Source organism: Papilio machaon, chromosome 2 (genome assembly GCF_912999745.1).
Source record: "Papilio machaon chromosome 2, ilPapMach1.1, whole genome shotgun sequence".
Classification (NCBI taxonomy): Eukaryota; Metazoa; Arthropoda; class Insecta; order Lepidoptera; family Papilionidae; genus Papilio; species Papilio machaon.
In genome coordinates, this window is record NC_059987.1 from 7351590 (window position 1) to 7367542 (window position 15953).

The window sequence follows — 15953 nt, forward strand, 5'->3', positions numbered from 1 at the left end:
GCCGGGTGGTGCGACCGAGCGTCAGTCCAATCGTCACGTCAGTCCACAACGAGCCGTCGACTCGACAGTACGTCACTACGCCGCCACGAGCATCGAACGTGGCGCGATAAACTTCTACATACAAATAATAATCAAAAGCCGACTGTGCATGGATTGAGTGACAGTGCGACAGTGAAGATTAAGTGTTCGGCTCCTAGATACGGGACTCCAAAAAACTATTTTTTTTCAATCGAACACATCGAAACGAAGCAGCGACGAAATTGTTTTTCTTTCAGAATTGCACAATAATCCAAGGTGAGCGCATTAACTTTTTATACTAATTAATAAAGTTAGCAGTAATTCAATTAATAATTTATCGTTTTCTTGTTAATATAAACATGATTTCAACACAAATTAACTGCAAATTCGACGTAATAATAAGCAATTAATGCAAACTTTACTACGAAAAGAGACTTTCGAGAAGATTTGTTTCCTGCTAGTTTGACATATATTTTGTTTCGAAATAGAATTATTTTTCTCTCTGTATTTGATTTAGATTTACAAGTCAATTGTCCAGAATCGAGGTAAGATCGTTTTTAATTTGTTTAAAAGAATGCCATTAAAACTGTTCGAATGATTCAGTTACTTTACGATGTCAATGGCACACACTATCATTAAGAACTCGTATTTTAGATTTGAATAACAATTTAGGATATCGATAAGATTTGGACGCGATGGCAAATCAGTTTTTGTATGTAAAATTAAGGCAGCAAAAATTTAAAGGTCACACGATAATGGTTAAGTAGTCAATTACAAACGGATGTAATCTGTTATAAATAATTATTTATAATAACCCACAATTTAATTAAGATTCATCGTAAGATTTAGGCTTTTTTTTTGCATTTGTGTAACGAGATTTTTAAGAATAATTGTTGCAAAATACTTATTAATAATATTAGCATTACATAAAGTTGTTTCTATAATATCGTTTTTTGGAATAAACCGATTATTGTTAATCATAATGGTGCGGAAATGCGAAAAATTATTGTTCGTAAAAAAATAAAACGACCTACGTAGTACGTACCTCTCAACCCTCAACTACCTCTTAAGTTGACCTTTGCAGTTTGAGATGTTTGTTTAATTTTAAATGTACCCGCATGTTTGTGACATTGACGAAAGAACAATCAGCCTTAGTTTATTTTTTGCCCCTAAAAATTTGAAGTTTGAACTTTAAAGTTTAATAAAAAATTAATGGGTAATTATTTTATGAATATATTTCGTTAATTGTAAATTACTTAAGATACTTAATTTTATATTAAACAAAAAATATTCAATTAAAAAAAAAAAAACGGAAAAGTGTGTAACGCCAGTCTATAGGAGACCTTGAACTAGGTTTCTCTTGAAGTTGCTCTTTAGCAGGATTATATCCTAAGGAAAATAAGTGCATGGCCACAGAGAACTTCGCAGTGAACCCACTTTAAATATTTTTTCTATCCATGTGGACTCGGTCATCGTTAGATTAGAATTTCATATACGTTTTCAATATGTTTTTTTTTATTCAATGATAATCAGAATATTTTGCGATCTATGGATGCATTTTCATCATCAGGTTGATCTGTATCCCATCAAATTCAGAATTTAAATATTTTTTAAAGTTATTATTAACACTTCGCCACTTTGCTTACGTCATTTCGTTAAAAATTGTAATTTTTTTATTAATTTTAAATTACTTTGAAGTGTCATTAGCAAGAACAACTACGTCAATGATTTTTTGTTCAAATCTGAAATATAATGACTTTAAACTTGCGAACATTATGATCTAAGGAACGAGCTTTACGTTTCACCCAACATTATCATAGTAATGTCGACTAGTTCACAAACTCAGTGATTTAAAAATGCCTTTTAGATTATTTCCTAGACTACCTATATCAGTTTTACAGATTTTTATTTGTTTCCTGATTCATTTTTAATTGAATGTAACAAATTAAATGCTGGTGACCTAACTTAAATGTTCGCCCACCAGTTAAAAACTTAAATGCATTGGAACTCGTTCAATAAACACCGGTTTTGTGCATTTCTAGACAGCACGGAGACTGGCATCACGATCCGCGTCGCTATTACAGTAATAGATGCTCGATTAGCGAATGCTCGGCCGCCATTAACCTCGCGACCACCAACAGAAGGCTACGATCTGTCTGATTTTTTTTCCTTTTGTACAACGCTAAATGTTTAGTATTGTATCTTTTAAAATAGAAAATAATATTGCACACAGTGTCTAATATTATTTAACCCTGAGAATATAAATAATTTCCTAGATTTTTATTTGTTATGTGATTTTACTATCTTACTAATATTATAAATGCGAATGTTTGGATGGATGGATGTTTCTTTGAAGGTATCTCCGGAACGGCTCAACGGATCTTGATGAAATGGCACATATGTAGAATATAGTCTGGAAGGACACAAAGGCTACTTTTTAAGTTTTTTTTTAATTCCGCGCGGACGAACGCGGGCGACAGCTAGTAATTAAAAAAGTAGGTAAATAATAGCTTGGCAAATAAATTTGTTTTTATCGTTTTAACATATTGGGCATTGGAAAAGGCCTATTTTCAGCTGTAGACTGGCACAGGACTTAACGGATCGCGGTGAATGGTACAGTTGTAGAACATCATAGCCTGGATGAACGTATGGATACTTCTAGATTTTATTAATTCCGCTTGGACGAAGTCGCAGTCAAAAGCTTTGAGTGATAATAATTAATTATTTCAAGTGAAATAGGCGACATTACAATTTTAACGTTATACCGAATTTTGACATTGTTTATTCGTTATCAAAAAAATATAATTGCTAAGTTGATTGTTAGAGAACTTTTGACCGATCTGTCACCAGTCAGCTGATAAGATATCATAGTTTTCTTCATAAATAAAAATATATTATTTATATCACATGCATAAACGTTTAATTCATTTTAAAGAAAAAACTTGTTTTTCAAACATAACGTTCATTGAACCATCTTTATATTGAGTTAAAACATGTTATCTATTCATTTTATTTCAAATTTAACCTCTTAGATGAACTGGTACTTTTAGGTGCTTTGTTATTAACCTCCTTTTCTTGTTGAAAATACATAAGGAAAACACATATGTTCTGGGTAAAACCTAGTTAATATTAATAATTTATTACAATGGTCAAATCCAGTATTGTGATCAAAATTTATGTCTTATATTTCCCCTTTAAATTTCAAGAATAACTTCCTGAGAATTCATCTTAAATGGTACATTTTAGGAAAGTATCTAAAAGATTTCCATTGTTATAACGTTTATATTTCAATAAGCTACGTAAATAGCATAGCTCTGTTCATTAAATACCTAGTAGATATTTAATAAATGATAACAGATACAAACTTCACTTGTGCACTGCAAGGTACATATATGCAAGGCTTTGTATTTGTAAGATTATATTGTCACACGTATATTGCAGTATAAAGTAAAATTGTTATCAAAAATAAATAATGCAGATATATTAAAATATTTAAATTTTAATTAATTTCTTCTGATATGAACGTTACTGATACCTAGGTCAAATAGAGATTACGAAATAGCTTCTGCAAATTTTACGTAAAGTTGGTTTGCATGTTATTTATTATCTCGTATTTATAGTAACTAGTTGATACTCTGCTGTGTTTTGTCACTTTTATCTGAGTATTAAAAATATTACAAGTTTAAATTTATTTGTGTTATTTATATATTAATAAAATTATCATTAAAATATTTTAATCATCAACATTAAAACTTTTACCATTTCTAGATTAAATTTCAATTTATTTTCAATTTAATGAATATTTGTACGTATTGATTTGTATTTATTATTTAATTGAAAAAATGAATCATACCGACATTAGAGTTAATTATTAAAGTAATAGAGTAAAATTATTTTAGGTACCTATGAGTAAAATTTAAAGTAAAAATTTATCATAGTTTTGATGTAAATGGAGGAATAGCTGGCAATTACAATACCATTATTATAGCTGTCGAAGCAAATTGCGGATACAATGTTATCTACATCAAGATGTTAACTACAATGTCTTCGCTTACCAGCTGTTACTCAAGACAGTTAGGAAGCACGCCTGATACTGGTTTATGATTAATGGTGACTATGGTACTCTACCGTTAGTTTCGATTCAACCATGTTACTTAAAAGAATCGTGTTTTACGTAATTATTAAAATAAATTAAATGTCATTTAAACATTCGTGAGACATTATGTACTAATTTATGAACGGGTAAACACTCACGTATTCATCCTTTGTTGACTCCAACTAGTTTTGAGCTCATCGGGGACTCTTCGTCAGGGTGAATGGGACTAGTATAATTACGGGCGTCGTCGGAAAATACCATCTATCTATCGAAATTTTAAAGTAGGATTCTATCTCAAGCTTTTTCGTCATGAGAATGAGTTTTAATTATAACTAACTCGGAATGCATTTGAAACTAAACAGACAATAATTGTACGACAGTGTCTGTAGTTTCAAATTAATTTGTGAGGTACTAATTAGACATATTTTGAGTCCAGTATAACAATTTGTTTAAGTAGAACTCGAATGGCTGTCGGGTAAAATTATAACAGCTAATATTTATTATACACTTCAACGCATAAGACTGTGACATAACAACCGTCTTGTGTTAATTACCTGTGATACCATCTGTAATCTCTATGACATTATCTCCTGCTATCTGCCGGCTCCAAGGTTTACAACTGCGAGGCCCATTTATACTTAAAGGTGATTATTTTGTAACAGTTAACATATGTATGCTCTTAGACTTTTCGAAGAATTCAATGTAGATGAACTGGTAAATAAATTTGTGCAAAAGATTTTTTTTTAAGTAAATATCGGAAAGTTATTAGGAGAAAATGTTTGATAATAGTAAACACATTTTATTAAATATTTTAGTATAATAGATTTTTATTTTGGTATAATGTTTGTACAATATTAATTCTAAATTATTAATTAATATCACACAAACTACTCGTACAGTTTTGCCCTTCTCGATATCTGTCATATTGAGGTTGTATTTGTTAAGCAACATTAACAAAGTAAATATATTTCGTATCATGCTTTTCTACAGTCGATATAAAATGAAGATGTTTTTAAAAGAAGTATAAGATAATTATAGATTTTATATTACCTTCTAGAAGTCTTTTTCTGATTTAGCATTTTTAATCCAATAATTTTTTGTATAGGAGTTTCCTGACATTTCTTCAAGGTGGCCAGTGTATTGACACAAATGAACTTACTGACCTGTCTGCTAAAAGTAATCTTATATATTGTGTACTTAATTATACGCATATGTTAGGCTTAGTCGTCGGCGTAACTGTTTATATCCAATTATCACGTGGACCCGATTTACAGAGGGCGAGTGAATAGGACTATACAAAACTAATACCTATAAATTTGCGATTAAATCCGATAAGATTTTATTTAATTGTTACTTAAATTACTTTATTTAAAAAATTTGTTTTTATTATTTGCTTGTTATTTAAAAGAACTAAAAAAACTGTAAATTAAAAAAAATATAAACTTTTAGTCAAGACGATTCAAACGAGCCCCAAAATCGATGAGATTGTGTCGTTTCATTGCGAAGTTCCTATGGCCACTTTCTAGCTCCATCAGATATGCATCATATCAATATTGAATTTTCACGAGATTTACACATGTATGCAAAATTTCATTAGTAACCGGGAATTGGATCAAATTTAATCTGTAACATTTGATTCCAAATATTTGGTCAGGTGAAACTAAATAAAAGCTTGTAAAAAGAAAACTATTTCGTACTTATTTTTTATATTTGTATGGATAAATCGCTCGAACTATAAAGCTCGGTTTATAACTATAGTGAAAGTACACTGAATGGAATAATTAGTTCGTCGAACTGTATCACACTTGCGCGTGTAAAAAAAGTATGTCATTGGGTCTTTCCTCGATGAATAATGTTTGCCGGTACTGCAATTCGAATCGGCCGACAATGTTGCAGTTTCGAAATTGATATATCGTTTAAACTTTTGTCTGTCTAATCAGATTTAGTTTATTGAAATGATTTGCGTGTAACGTAATCGTTTCGTGTAAGCGACTTTCACCTTTTTTCTCACGTGGTTATGATCAGAATTGTGTGCAACGGTATTTTATCAAAGTGTGCGTTCGGCTCGCTGTAACGTTTCAGCTTTCACCAAGCTAAAGTTTATGTTACCGTTTATCTTACAACAAAATTAAAAGGTTTAATTTATTCGTCGCACGAGAAATTAAATTCTTTAGCCGATCTTAATTCTACAAACGTGAATTATTATACACTAGCTGTCACTCACGACTCCGACTATTTAAAAAAAAAACTTAAAAAGTCCATGTGTTATTCCTGACTATGTTCTACATTTGTGCCAAATTTCATCAAGATCCGTTCAGCCGTTCCGGAGATACTTGCAAACAAACATCCATCTAAACATTCGAATTTAAAATATTAGGTCCTTACATATGAAATTGACGTTTTGTATGGGAGGAACAAAAAGTCGAATATTTTTTAATATAATATATTTAATTAATCAAAGTATGAACCATTATTTTCTATGCACTTTTGCCATCTCATAGGTAGTTCATTGATCCCTTTACTAAAAAAACCAGTCGGACGGGAATCAATAAAATCTTTGAAGGCGATTTGGACTGCCCCTTCGGAGTTGAATTTTTCCCCTTGCAAGAAGTTATCCAAATTTCGAAAAAAATGGTAATCTGTTGGAGCAAGGTCCGGGGAGTACGGAGGATGTCTTAGACTTTCCAATTGAAGCTCTTCTAATTTAGTAGCCGTCTGTTGCGCAGTGTGTGGTCTAGCGTTGTCGTGAAGCAGCAGTGGCGTGGAGCGATTGACCAGCCTAGGTTGTTTAGCCGCTAGCTTTTCCATCATGGTTTGCAATTGCTGACAATAGACATCAGCCGTAATAGTCTGGCTAGATTTGAGAAAACTGTAATGAACAACCGGCACTAGTCCACTAAACGCTCACAAGTAACTTTTTTGGGGTTAATTTTCGCTTGGGGCAGGATTTGGCTGGCTGGCCAGGATCCAACCATTGCGCTGATCGCTTCCGTTATCGTAAAGAACCCATTTTTCATCACAGGTAATGATTCGGTTTAAAATACCTTCATTATTGTGCCGGTTTAGTAATGTAACGCAACAGTCGACGCGTGTTTGCCGGTTTGCTTCAGTCAATTCGTGAGGTACCCACCTTTCAAGCTTTTTAATCTTCCCAATTTGCTTCAAGTGAATTAAAACAGTTTTATCACTAACATCGCAGCCTGCAGCTAATTCGGACGTGGTTTGCGATGGATCCGCTTCCACAATAGCCTTCAACTCTTCTTTATCAACTTGAGTCTCAGGCCGTCCACGGGGCTTGTTCTGCAGATCGAAATTTCCAGAACGAAAACGTTGAAACCAAAAACGAACTGTGTCTTCTTTTGCAACACGACCGCCATACACATTATTCACCCTTCGAGTCGTTTCCGCAGCACTAGTGCCACAGCGGAACTCGTACTCGTAAATAATGCGATATTTTAAGTTTTCCATTTTGTAAAATGAGTGACGCAAACATAAAAAAACAGAAGAAAAAAAAACAAATGAATGACGGTCATCGAACCACAAATACATGAGTCTATAGCTGTACAAATTTGAATTTGGAATTCCTTACCAAAGAGGAGAAATTCGTGATTAAAGTGGCCAGTACGAAAAACGCCAATTTCATATGTAAGGACCTAATATTAATAAGATATTCTAGTAATTCGTAGTAAGATTAATAATAAAGCATTTCAATTTTAAATTTAAACATATTATCGAATAGATTTTAACTTAATCTAGCAGACTTTTACGATAGTTTTTTTATGTAGATGTTTAATTAGCAAGACGCAACCGGTTGTGTAGTAACGATCATACGATGCGGGCGGGGTGGGTTGCCATCCGCTACTATGTAACACCAGTATTGCCATACAAATACCGGTAATAGGATTTATGTAGTATACAGATATAAACAGATTCTATCAGAATCGTATTAAATGATACCTTGTTATATGACGTGTTAGCGATTCAAGTTGTGTTGTGTTAAATTACTTCTTACTATATCATGTTATAAATGCGATAGTTTAGATCAGGGATCCCCAAAATATTTCGACAAGTGACCCCTATTCCAAAATGAACTGTTACCTCAGACCCCCATGGCCAAATTACCTATTTTTTTAATAGATTTAGATTTAGGTTAATAGAAGACAGAGTGAGAATAAGCAATATTTTAAGTCCGATATCGACCACTTTGGGAACCCTTGAATGGATGTTTGTTTGAAGGTATCTCCGGAACGGCTCAACGGATCTTGATGATCTGGATCTGGATGAAATTTGGCACAGATACAGAAAATAGTCTGGAAGAACACAAAAGCTACTTATTACGGTTTTTTTAATTCCGCGCGTACGCTAGCGACAGCTAGTTTTGTTATAAATGTAATAGGTCCATGAAGTATCTATTGGGATTTAGAAACGTATTTTCTTGTTTGAAGATTATTCAATCCCTGGGAGAATTTTGCTATTTTAGGAAAGAACAGCAATTAATTTACGTGTAAAATCCAGTTTATCAAGTTATTTAATTGTCGGCGTGAATTTAAAAGCCCATTGACCTTCCCACGTCCGTAATAGTTTTAAATTTGCTTATGTATCTTGTTTTTACGCATTAGGTATGAAGGTACGGCTTCGAGTATTGATAGAAAAAATATTAACTTGATAATGTTTGAACAAAAATCGAATTTTGTTAACATCATAGCTTTTGAAGCCACAACTTTAGTTGACAATTTCTGTAATATGAATATTAATAAAGCGTCATAAATTTTGAGAGCAATTATAAGAGCGATATTTTCGAATAAGTTTTAATGTTAATGTTTTCTAGACTTATGATTAGTTATGGTTTTTAAGAACTAAACGAATTTTTGGTGACTTAAGAAAAATACAATAGCTAGATCATTGTCTTTGTTATGAATTATAATTAAGCGATTTTCCTATTAATGATTAGTGATACGAGAAAAACTTAAATAGATCGATCAAGTATTAAAATCAAATATTCGTAGTATATCTATGGATTATCTAAAAAGCTGACACAGAGATTGTTTAACGTTTAACGTTGTAACACGTAATATATTCGATAGTATCACCTTTATGAGGTAACATGTTATGAATCAGTCTCATATATACTTTGTTACCTTATAAAGGACCACTAGTTTGGACCTCTCTTCATGCTCACTAATCTATTTGTGACTGTAACTGTCAAATAAGTAGTGGCCTATTCAATTTCATTATAAAATATGGCTAAGGCCAAGTTTTTAACTTGGTCAATGCATCAATTCCAGACGTGTTTCATTTGCCGCATGACGCTGGCAGTTTAAAGCCCTGACGTATTGTGACGTATTGTATTGTGTGAATGGTGTGACTATTTAATGGCTTAATAGCGAATGACTGCGTTTGGTTAACGTCATTAAAATAGCATGCGTTTTATGAACTGTTGCGATACGTTTTTTTCTAATTTATTTGCTGTGTGAAAAACACGGAACGCGCATTATGATAATCGACACTTAAAAAAAAAAACAAAAAACTATGATTTTTAATAAAACAGTAAAGTACGGTTGTCTTGACAACAAAATGCATGAATGACACTACGATATATTTTTATTAAATTCACTTTTATTTAATCATTGGTGATGAAATTGTAGTTTTCCGATTAGATTAAATTGTAAGATAAATATTTTAACTTCGTTGATAAACGTTTACTTATTTTATAGCATCGAATAGTTACCCATTTTTGTAAAATAATAATTTAATTTTTCATATTTTTATACAGAAGTACATAAACAATACAATTCTGAAATGGTTGAAGTAACATATCAAATGTAAGTTATGTCAGATATTTATGTATATAAATAGTAATTAAATCGAATAAGCATTCATTTTAATGTTTAAATAGGGCATCGACTGGCGCTAAGGTGCGGCGACGGTTCCTACTAAATAGGTCATAGGCCATTATGTGACGATAGTCGCTGAAGTCATTGTAATTGTTCCCCATTGTGTTACGACAATAAAATAGTCTTAATATATAAAGGTATACGATATAATGTGCTACTTGTATATATTATATGGAACTTTATTTTGTTGACAAATTAATTCAAAAAATATTTTTCTGTTATGCAAGCTACTGTTTGCTGTAGATATGGAAATTGGAGTGAAAATTAAAAAAAAGAAGATAATTATTTCGATGAATTGAATTTAATTTTAATAAAAAGTAAAATATTTCTAGCAATACATTTCTACAAATATCCAAGAATCCTACGCTACGACTGTCATTAGAGACACCATCCTCCGTGTTTCCATTTCTGTTAACGTATAAAAAAGCTGACAAGTCTAGTTATGTAACAACTGCATGTGATGTTTATCTCCTACTATATGTATTTATTCAAAATACTGATTGCTAGTAATTATTAATTTTACTAATTTAAAGTCAACTAAGTTTTACATGTTTACATAATATTTTGTACGTTAGATAAATTTAGCTCTAAAGTAATAATTGTGATCTTATTAAGTCGTTGCTCTTAAGTATTAATTTACTAATGTCATTTTTGATAATTATACCTTCTTTGTAAAATGTAATCAAGCGGTAAATTCGCTACGTACTTTGATAGTTTCTTATTGAAACTTTTTATCGCTGTATTTTTATCATTTGTAAATGTCGAGTTTGTTTCGATTTATTTAAAATCCTTAGTAGAGGTGAGTTAGATGTTTTTAGCCCAATATAGGTATGGCATGTTACCGGTCTAACATGGAGACTGCCGGTGTACCGGTCAGGATTCCTAACCGCGTGTTTTGTTAGAGATAACTATCTATTGTTCTCGATCTTGTTAAATTCTATAATTAGTGAATGAAAGTTAAATAATTCCTCGATGCGCCATTGTTTCTTATAACAGTTATGATGCAATGCATAATGTATACGGAATTATTCTTTGAGTAATGATATATCCACTCGTGTTAATTGATTTCTTTATGATATGACTAGCTGTCGCCCGCGACTCCGTTCGCGAGGGATTAAAAAAAACTCTACAAACTTTTACATCTGTGCAAAATTTCATTAAGTTCAGTTGAGTCGTTCCGTATGCATCCGTCCATCCATCCATCTAAACATTCGCATTTATAATATTAGTAAGATTTTATATACCTACAACTTTAACTAGATATAAAATATTTTACCATATAAGCATTTTTGATACTAGTTGATGTAGAAGATTGTACAAATATACGTTAGAAATCAGTTTGTTAGTTTTGTAACAAAATTATTTTACTAAGACTTTCATTGGCTCAATTCAATATTCAAGGATAGTTTACATCGCTTTACACGAACATTTACATCAACATAAACAATTGAAATGAAACAAGTTGTTTCAGGAAAACGATAGTCAGCACTAAAATTGACTATTTCAGTATGAACTGTATTAATACTTATAATCTGTTTTTCCCAACTTCAATAAGAAGAAGGAAGTAAAAACGATATTTTTTTACAGTACAATACAGAAAGTTAATTTAGTTGATTTTAACTAACCCAGATTTTATTTATGACATTGTATTTCTCCAACAGATGTAAATTTTAATATTCAGTAATTTATTTTGATATTTATGTATTTCATCTGAAGAAAAATATCTTTATCCTCATGTTTATCTTATTATACGTCAGCAAATGAATATCAAAAAAACCGTATTTATACAAAGATTAAAATAACTTTGCGAAGTCATTTACCGTTTCTCCGAGACATGCAGATTGACATTGATAACATTTAGTTTGCCTTTTTACATTGACTCCTTTCGAAAATCACCTCATATGCGTAATATGAACTGTTGGCATTTTGTATACGCAGTGGATTTAAATACCGACGATTAAAACAACCTTTAATGAAAGATTACTTGCCTGATTCAGTGTCAATCAATACAGTGTCTTATTATTAGCAAACATTACTAATAAAATTTTAAAACAAGTGACTATTATAGATCTAAACCGGAAGTTATTAAAGTATTTATCTATTCTAAAATAATATAAATTTCTTCTAAAATTCTATTCTTAAATAAAGAGACAAGATTTGTATGTAAAGAATAAACTCAACAATTAATGAACCGATTTCAATTTTTTTTTGTCATTAGAAAGCTACGTTATCACTGAGTAAAATATACCATATTTAATACTAGTTTATTTATTTATTTTACACAGATGAAATCGCGGACAAAAGCTAGTTTATAATAAAATCTAATCGTTCCTTGTCAAATTGGACTGAAAGTAAGGATACAAATAATTGAAAACTTAAGTATGAAAATAGCATAACTAGAATTTAAATTACTTCGAATGCACGGTTAATATATTGAATAGACATTGGATTTACTTATATCTAGAAATGTTATTACTGCAAAAATGTACGATTATCTCCCGAAGGTATAAAAACGCCCACAGGAATAGCGTGGGTGAACTGACCACAAGAAAATAAATCTAGACCTGGAGACAACTGGTTATACAGGACAATATCACGGTAGGGACGTTTTACTTGCACGGTTAGGTTTTGCATAAAGGCACAAAAAAGAGCAGTTTTTCTCCCATTTCGTAAACTTTTTATAAACAAATTGTTTTAGGAAATAATCGAATCGAATTCTATGCAAATTGTTTAATATCTTTACAAACAAGTAAAACAGGATTGCCATTATTAAGAATAAAAATGAACTAAAAGAATTATTTATTTTCTATATATTATGTATAGAAATTCCTTTAATATATAATGAGAAATTATATACATTTCAAAGTGCTATACCGAAGCGAAGTCCAATTAGAAAGCTATAATAAACACGACTAAGAGAAACGATCGAAAACGATTCAAACTATCTAGACTTCGAGCGTCCAAAGTGTTAGCAGGCCCACGCGAACTTACCGCAATTCAATCTTAAGACTTTCCAACGGTAATGGATTCTCAAACGCCTGCAATAAACATTGTTTACCACTATTATAGAATAGACACTCGATTCGATACTGCGGCATTCACGAGACAACCTAAAGGTTTATGGTCGCATACATGTTACGGCCACTAACAATAATGACTATCTTAAGGAAGTACGTATATAAATCTCTCAGAGAAACTTGCTTGATTTATAGTTAAAGACCAATATATTCTGTTTAGAGTATAACGTAAACGTATTATATTGATTGAATTGACGCAGCATCGTAATTCAATATAATGTTCAATAAACAATTCGGTCATAAGAAAGCTCTTTAATTTTATATATTATGTACACTTAAATATTTATATAAAAAAATAGATACATAGGTAAATTATTTATAGGGGCGTGTTTTTTTTAGTAGTTTTTGTAATCCACTATTTTTTATGATGTAAAATTGGAAATGCCAATGCAACTTATCTTTTAAAAAAAGGATTTAAATATCCGTTCCTCGACAACACATAAGTATATCATTTTTTTTTATGAAAAATATGTAGTCAACCTAAATTCGTCAAAAGACCGAAGCGACCGCTGCCCATAGAGGATATTTCTCCTTCCCCTATTACCTTCTGTTTTAAATCTATTTCTCCTTTCCAGCTATTCCTTCAACAAAACTCTCGGTAAGAGCAAAAGGACCACAATTACGCCTCCGGCACACACACTAGTCAGAAAAACGCGGAATTGTTTACTTATGCCTGTCTTCTGTGTGCTACCACTGTTAATTAATTAAACTATATGTAGTTACTTGTTAATTTTGATACATTTTTATATGGTGTCGTATATTTGGTGCAAAGATAAACTTTAAGATGGATGTAAAATTTCTGAGCACGTCTTAAATGGGTAGCATTCAATAAAAGACACAATAGGTTATCAAAACCTCAAATTGCTACTTGTGTTGAAATAAGGTAGCTTAAAAATATAAATAGCTAGTTTATTGTTTACTTGCACCCATTAGCAGTTTGAGACTGACAGTATTGTAGGTAGTAAAGCAACGGTTTCCGTGAATGAGTTTATTTTCACCGCACCACAAAACGGATGCTTGCTACATTTGGCACTAGCTGACCATTCTTACACAATTTGATTTAATACGAACAAGGAAGAAACAAGATTGGGAATATACAAACAGTAGCCTTGTGACGTAAAGAAACTAAAATATTATCGCCACAATCAAATATTTGTAATTGATATCTCGTTATTAAAATGAAATTTCATTTCTTGATTTGTTGTCTTATCAGTATTTTGTTTTTTATTAATTAGACGTTTTACATAATCATAAAATATGTAAAATGGAATGAAATGACGTTTAGAAGGATCTTCAAATAAATTTATGACCCCAATTGTTTACATAACATAACATTTTTGTTGTCATTTTTCGGTTACCGTCTTCATGTTAGTACTGTCAAGTTAAAATTGTGGTGTAATCAATTGACTAGTTCCACTACGACTTACCCTGTTGATATCTTTTTCATACACTTGACCAGTTAAATCATTCTCAGTAAACCATAATACGTTCCTCGCGTATATCTCATTATCCATAGCCTTCTTCTCTTCGTATTGCGGTTAGGTAGTCATAAAACCACCATTATCGTTGTCTAGATTACTTGTGACCGCGAGCGGCGTGGAGCTCGGGATATGTTTTATACGTAAAGCTGGTGTGCTACGGCTAATGGCCACTGAAGTGCCATTCTACCGTCTCCCGATACTCTAGACTGGTCGTCTGAGTCCGGTTTGCGCTCCCCGCAATTTGCTTTGCGGTGTCGTTCACCGTGACCATCCAGCGAATATACTATAACGAACCATAAGCCGTATCGTTGCATTCGAATAGTATTTTAGTGATTATCGAGTGTTTTATTCCATTTAGTTCCGTATTACACATTCACATGACGTACGATTTACGTCATATGTTACGCCTCTGTAATTGTATTTGTTACAACAGTAAAAAATAATGTTAGAATAAATTCAAATTCGAACTTGACATTTGTGAAATATATAATGTACGAAGTTCAATTTTAAAAAAATCAACAAAGCGGTCAAATTCTTAAAAAAACAAACAAGACAAAAGTCATAAGACTAAACTAATAATTCTTCAAATTACTTGTAACAATTGTGTACGAGAGTGTACCGATGTGTGTTGACTCTCATTGAAAACATACGAGAAGTGAGGTTCGTGTTATGATCGATCATGTTTGTTCTGCGGTCGTGTTGTGATTAAGTGGAGTCGTCCGATCGCATTGTTTGCGTCGCTTCGGTAAATCGATACGTGATTGACATAATTGCACTGGACGCCCGACTCAATGTGGCTTCCCTGCACCACGGTATCTATGCATGCATTGTAATGATTAATTCGATGATTGTTTTACAACTAATAAATAATTTAACACCTAACATACATTTGTACATAGATATAGGCAGAAGAAGCGAAACAGATGTACAAGACAGGTGCCAAATAGAAGTCTACTTACCTTGCTATAGACGTAAATGCTCATCTATATTACATAGACGTAGAAATTCAATCATCTGTTATGAGTTAGAACGTAATTTTTTTTTAATGTTTTTGTCAAAATTCTACATTCTTCAGGGCAAACGTCAAACCTATGGTTTCCGATAACGAAATAATCTCAGTTTATATACAAGAATGTTAGTATTTTCTATATCGAGTGTTTCCCGTTGGGTTCATCTGCCAATGATCTATTTCTATGTTAAATATGTATGTATGGGTTTTTCATAGTTTTATAAAAAAATTATTACTGCTTTTTACTACTGAATATCTTATTGATTATCTTAAAAAGTAAAACAAATATTTTGCACATAAAATTTAATACATTTTATATTAAAGTTTCAAATTTGAATAAAAATATAAAAGAACATTTTTTATTCGGATTAGTTTAAC

The 15953-nt window shown here is 31.7% G+C and overlaps 1 protein-coding gene across 1 annotated transcript in view; it reads left to right on the top strand.

The window, feature by feature from the left end:
* Nucleotides 1–208: 208 nt before the first annotated feature.
* LOC106714427 (protein windpipe) overlaps nucleotides 209–15953 on the top strand; it is a 36528-nt gene continuing 20783 nt past the window's right edge. The window contains exon 1 of the mRNA XM_014507475.2: nucleotides 209–294. The gene's annotated coding sequence lies outside the window, so the exon portion shown is untranslated. The remainder of the gene's footprint in view (nucleotides 295–15953) is intronic.